The following is a 7,437-nucleotide window of genomic DNA, read 5'->3' on the forward strand; positions in this document are numbered from 1 at the left end:
GGGGGAGCGACCACCCAAACAACTCCTACCCCTACTCGCTTCCTATTATTCAAGAGTCGAGGAGGTCACACTTGCCGACACAATCATATCTTATCAGAAGCATGTTGCCATGCCCACATATCTTATCTAAAGCATGTTGCCGTGCACACATATCTTATCACACATATCTCATCAGAAGTATGTCTCATACATAATCACAAGAACGTAACCATGTCTATATTACATATATAGAGTGACATCACTGTGTCGTATTATCATGCATATAGATTAAAATACATTATTATGTCAATTGCAGGTTATATATCAATATAGTAGAAACCAAGAAAAATTAATATCGTGTTTTCAAAATATCCTTTAAATCACTTACACATAACATTTACCGCATTTAAAATTTATATAGCAATAAATACAGAAATACGTAAAACTTACAGTACTAGAACTATTACAATTAAATGCATGAATATCTCCAGGAATATAATAGAAATATCATGAAATGAAGTCACCTACAATACCTAACATCTGCGCTGAAAATATTACAATTACATACCAAAATATCTCTGGCAATAAAATATTAGTTTTCAAATAATGAAAACATTAAGTCACCTACATGTAGAGCTTATGTCATCTAAAAATTCATAATAGTGTACGAAAACACTACAATTTTATTGAAAGCGATAATACCATTTTTCAAATGACTATTTTTCAAGAAAATGAGATCACTTACATTTAATCACTCAAAGGATTGATGCTTTTGGTGTATGTTGGTTGGGGCACTAAAGGGTCGTCTGTTTACAGTGAATCTTATGGAATCAGTATGCACAAGAGCTCAGTGACAAATATTTCAAAAGCACTGGCAATCCTAATCATCATAGTAGATCAGCTTATCAAACAAAGGTCCCATATTTCGTAAGCTCATTGTTATAGACTATGAAAGGCAGCTGCCTGTTGTACTTTAATGAACAAACAGAACTATGAAAGATATCATTTCCACATGCAGCAAAATGTTTAGAGGTCGTGCAAGGCACACATAAACAAGGGCATACCTCGGTGATGAGTTCACAGTAAGTTTGACAGATACAAACATTGAATAAAGAGTAGAGTCAATAAAAATAAAGCACACCAAATACCAAAGAGAGATCCAATATGAGTTGTATTTTGAAAAAGCCTACATCAAATCCGTACTACACTTAACATAGATAGTTTCCACCTATATAGATAGCAGCTTACAGAAAGAAACATGGATTCGAATAAGGTAAAGATGAGAGAAAAGAGAAAGACTTTACTAATGGCACATGAGTTACCACGTGGAAGGAGAGAATGTTTAAATAAGACGGGGTTGCCACGTTGAGAGAGTGGGAGTTAAATGGGATGGGGCTGCCACGATAGAACTAAAACATAAAAATAGGAGATGGTGGACTTATGGTCCATCCAAAACAAATTAGACCATGAAATTTATAAGTTAGTTCGTTAACAATAATATCACATTACCTAATGATAAACAAAAAGAAAAGGTGGTGGACCAAAGGTCCACTTTATAGGAGTATACCATCACAATGAATTATTTATATTATTACTATCTCTCTAGTGCATACAACCCATTCATCTTCCCATATTTGTTTATGCATAGAGTGAGAAAAGTTTCAGTTAAAAAGACACATCCCATGGTTATACTATAGGAAGATGGCACATTTAATTTACTTACACGTCATAGTGGATTGTCAAGGGCCAACACGTAAGAGAAACTACAAGCCACATCATAGAGAAGACCCAAAAGAAAAAGGAGTGGTCCTCTTAGACCAGGCTATGCGTATGATCCACCAAACGGAATAAAATGGAACTTCTTCTAAGCATAATGGTCTTAGTACCATGGACTCTCAGATAAAGTTTATTTCTTTATATATTTTTTATTTTTTATTTTTAATATGATTATTATTATTATGTTCACTATTATTTTTCAGTTAAAAAAATTTTAATTTTTGGATCATCACATTTATTATTATTGTTTTTTCAGTTCTAAAAATTAAGGTCATTACATTTTCCCCCTTAAAGAAATTTAATCATCTAAATTTTGTACCTATGGGTTATGGGCCCACCACGACTCTATCATGCCATGGCTATGGCACATATACTTTGTTCGGAAACTTTCCATATTCTCCTGCACCAATCCTCTTAATAAGATAACATTGCTACCCCATATACTTATTGGCAAAATTTTCTCTTTTCTAGAATACAATGTTTGAGAGTCACTTGCTCTCCTAATGCTTAGTTTTTGATACTTAGCTTCTCTTTCTTGCCTCATTATTGACCATATGTGGATCAAGCCTGTCCAATTCAGTAAATTTGACTTCATATTGTACTACCATCCTGTTTTCTTGGACTAATTCCAGGAATTCCATTTTCTTTTGATCTTGAATAAAATCTGAGAAGTACTTTTCATTAAAATGCATCTCGTAATGCTTCCCAAGTCATGGGTTTATATTTTAGGACCAATACTCTTTTTGCCCTTTACCACCATTTCCCGTTACTGACTGCTTAAGTGGATTGTGTTCTCCATTTAATGCTGCATAAGAGCAGCCGTATTCACCAATGCTCTATGAATTCCTTCCATACTTGCTCCAGTCATACGGAATCTTGTAACTGTTTGTACATACACTAAGTATGACTTATGGTATATTTCTATTCAGATTTCCTATGATCCTAAACCTATTACTCTGATACCGAATTTGTCAAAGATTTTGAAAATAATTTTTGAAAGGTAACAGTTCTGAAGGACATTCCTGAAATGTAACATGATAAACAATTTATTATCAATAGAAGACCTTTTATGGAAATCCAAAGTTAAACACGGAAATATCACAATTTTATGGAAATGCAATTACGTAAATAATCATTTTACAGGAATAGATAGCGTTTAGATAGACAAAATACAATTAAATACATATATGCGTGAATCTTTCAGTAGTGGCAATATTACAATCAAATGCAGAAATATCAGTTTTTTCGAATAATAATTTTATAGGAGAATGAAGTCATTTGCACATGAATTTTACAATGTTTAAATATTAAAAAATTGTGAGATTTTATTACTAGTTCTCCTCTTTCAAAAATATTCTATTTCTCTCAAAAATTGAAAGAAATCTCACAAATTTACTAAAAGAGGAATTATTAGTTCAACTTTACGAGAAAATGAAATCATTTATGCAACTTATAAAAGTGATGTACAAAATATCATAATTTTATTAAAAGCAGACTATTTTGAAAGAGAATGCAATCACTTACATATAATCACTCAAGAGATTCATGCTTTTGGTGTATGTTGGTTGGGGCACTAAAGGGAGATCAGAAATAAATCTAAATTTAGTAGTTTAAAACATTACTGTGATCAAGTATCAGATATGATCCAACAAGCATTCATAACAACAGAAGTCCTACAGTAGAAGCACTAACCTCGGGTTAGAACTTCTACCATCTCGCAAGGAGAAGCACCACCATAGGGTAAGTTCGTTGCGTACTGACTCACACACGCACACTTCCCCAGCATGCTTTGGGGCTTTTAATAGACACTGACCTTGCAAGACACTACCTCATACGCCACCTTGACTATAACCTTGCATAGTCAGGGTGCCAATCACTATGAATGAGGGAGCGATCACCCAAACAACTCATGTCCCTACTCCCTTCCTATTATTCAGGAGTCGGGGAGGTCACACTTACCGGCACAATTATTTCATCGAATCATAACAGAAACATGTCTCCATACGCTCATATCTTATCAGAAGCATATTGTCATGCACATATATCTTATCAGAAGCATATTGTCATGCACATATATCTTATCATACATATCTCATCAGAAGCATGTCTCATATATAATCACAAGAACGTAACCATGTCTATGTTACGCATATAGTCATGAGTGACATCATTATGTCGTATTATCATGCATATAGATTAAAAAACATTATTATGTCAATTGCAGGCTATATATCAATGTAGTAGAAATTAGGAAACATTAATATCGTATTTTCAAAATATCTTTTAAATCACTTGCACATAACATTTACAGTATCTAAAATTAATGTTCCAATAAATACATAAATATGTAAAACTTACAGTAGCAGAACTATTACAATTAAATGCAGGAATATCTCTAGGAATATAATAAAAATATCAGGAAATGAAGTACTTACAATACCTAACATTTACGCTGGAAATACTACAATTAAATACCAAAATATCTCTGGCAATAATATTAGTTTTTTCAAATAATGAAAATATGAAGTCACCTACATGTAGAGCTTATAGCATCTAAAAATTCATAATAGTGTACGGAAACACTATAATTTTATTGAAAGCGATAATACCACTTTTCAGATGATTATTTTTCAAAAAAATGAGGTCATTTACATATAATCACTCAAGCAATTCATGCTTTTGGTGTATGTTGGTTGGGGCACTAAAGGGCCGCCCGTTTATAGTAGATCTTATGAGTCAGTATGCACAAGAGCTCGATGACAAAAATTTGGAAGCACCGGCAATCCTAATCATCATAGTAGATCAGCCTATCAAATAAAAGTTCCATATTTCATAACATCATTGCTATAGACTATGAAAGTCAGCTGCCTATTGCACTTTAATGAACAAACAGAACCATGAAAGATGTCCTTTCCACATCCAACAAAATGTTTAGAGGCCGTGAAAGGCACACATAAATAGGGGCATACTTCGGTGATGAGTTGGATTTACGGTAGGCCGTGAAAGGCACACATAAATTGGAGATGTTGGACTTATGGTCCATCCAAAACAAATTAGACCATCAAATTTATAAGTTAGTTCGTTAACAAAAATATCACATTACCTAATGATAAACAAAAAAAGAAAAGGTGGTGGACCAAAGGTCCACTTTATAAGAGTATACCATCACAATGAATTATTTATATTATTACTCTCTCTCCAGAGCTTGCAACCCATTCATCTTCCCATATTTGTTTTTGCTTAGAGTGAGAAAAGCTCCATTTAAAAAGACACATCCCATGGTTATACAATAGGAAGATGGCATATTTAATTTACTTACACGATCATAGTGGATTGTCAAGGGCCAACACGTCAAAGAAACTACAAGCCACGTCATAGAGAAGACCCAAAGGAAAAAGGATGAGTGGTCCTCTTGGACCAAGCTATGCGTATGATCCACCAAACAGAATAAAATGGAACTTCTTCTAATCCTAATGGTCCCCAGGTGTATTATTAGTACCATGGACTCTCAAAAAAGTTTATTTTTTTATATAATTATTTTGTTTTTATTTTTATTACTATTACTATTATTATGTTCACTATTAATTTTCACTTAAAAAGTTTACACAAGATTTCAACCTTATATTATTGAAGACACACTTTAAAAACCCATCGGAAAAGGTCGTTTGATGATAAGAAAAAAAGCCTCAAATTGATCATCTCTACCTCGTGATATACGGATTAAAAAAAGAAAGAAAAAAAGATTTTAAGTCATGAAAATAGTATATCTTGCAATGGGTTGTCCATTTTCAAAACTTTTAGGAAAATTACACATCGATACGATTTCAATGCATTTATTACAGTATAGGTCATAATTTTGTAAAAACTATGTGGGAACCACCCACATCCACGACCCTTTCTTTTCTCCCATAATTGCATATCTATCAGCATGTCCAACACTGAACAGGTGGGAATCCCACAAGTTTTGGGCCATTGCTAATAGTAAGGGCCTATTCAATATTACCAACACCAAACAAACACGCTGTTTAGTGTTTGTAATACCAGAAAACTCAACTTATAAAAAATCTCTTACTCAGGGCTTGTCTAATATGTGCAATATTGAATAGCCATATTCTTCTACTTTTTAAATGTCGGACGGCATAACTTCCTAAGCTGGCCAGAATTAGAAATACTACACCTATTGAAGTAATTATTATTATTTATATTCTAACTGTTTAATTAGTATAATAAAATTTATGTACTATAATTATTTTTATTTGTTTGTTATTTTATTTATGTTATTTTATTTGAATAAAAGTACTTACATCAAATCTATTATACCAATTACATAATAATAATTACTCATAAATGGTCCAACTTTTTCTAATGGCAAACAACATGAGAAGTTGAGCTGTGAAGTACTAAAAACTCAAAACTATGTGTCTGTTTAATTTTTGTAGTACGAAGCATGCTCTTACTAATAGGGGTGGACCAAAACTTGCGGATTTTCTCATCTGTCCGATGTTGAAAATGCCATACAGGTGGGCAACTTTGGAAGAACAAAGTGATGCGGCGTGGGGTTGGTCTCCATATAGTTTTTCTAAAAATATGACCCATATTGTAATACACGTTGAAACCATGTCTTTGTAATTTTTTCAAAATTTTTATGGTTTACAGATCTACTCGATCAACATCATTTACAGAGCTTTAAATTGTATATCTAAGATAACATTAGATTTTTATGCTAACAAAACTTTCCAGTATTGAAATTACATCTTTCAGCATAATTTTAAGATGCACTTTGTTTCAATAGTATACCATTAACGCCTTATGTAAACCTCACTTGTTTTAAAAAACACCACCTCAGTATCACCAAACCACACGTTAAAATGAGCTCATCCAAGAAGGCGTCAACTAAAATAAATTAGGGAAAATTGCAAATACCCCTCAACTTGGACTTTCTAGACAACATCCCCCCAACCAATATTTTTATCATAACTTTTACCTCAAAACAAGTTTTTTAGCAAATATCCCCTCAAATAAAAATGTCATTGGATTTTTTGATAAAAATACCATTGTCTGTATATGATGGCGTCACATCTCCGTAAGATACTCAACGATTAGAAAAAATATTAGATATGGTGTGACGAACTAAGTCAACAATATGCCAGACCGAGCGGGGATATTGCTAGACCGCACTTTGGGCCTATTGCCGGACCACATGGACTTATTGCCATACCGCATGGTCTTATTGCCGGACTCTCTTTCGCAGTGCCAGACTGCATGGGCCCTCACTTGTTTAAACTATGGGACCACCTTTTTGTGTGTTGCGAGAAAAATTAAGTTGTCAATGTTGGTAGGGAGAGATGGAATTTTCGTCCTAAATACTATAACTTTTTGACTAGGAGGTATTTGTTAGAAAAGTTTATTCTGGGGTAAAAGTTGCAATAAAAAAAAATTGATTGAGAGTACATTGTAGGGGTGGCAACTGGACCCGTACTCGAATCCGACCCTGGACCTGTAGAGATTGAGAGAGGGGAGAGCCCTTTGGGGAAGATGGGGGGTTTGGGCCTTTGGGGTTGCAGGGAGACGTTGAAGCGGGAATCTTTCGATAACTCTTTCTCTCTCTAAATATAGGACACGGTTTTTATATGGCCTACCCGGATAGTGTAAAAATGCGGGCTTGGCGATAAACGTATTTTT

The sequence above is a fragment of the Amborella trichopoda genome, chromosome 13 (genome assembly GCF_054954075.1).
Source record: "Amborella trichopoda isolate Santa Cruz 75 chromosome 13, AtrichopodaSantaCruz75HAP2 v2.0, whole genome shotgun sequence".
In the NCBI taxonomy this organism is placed as follows: domain Eukaryota; kingdom Viridiplantae; phylum Streptophyta; class Magnoliopsida; order Amborellales; family Amborellaceae; genus Amborella; species Amborella trichopoda.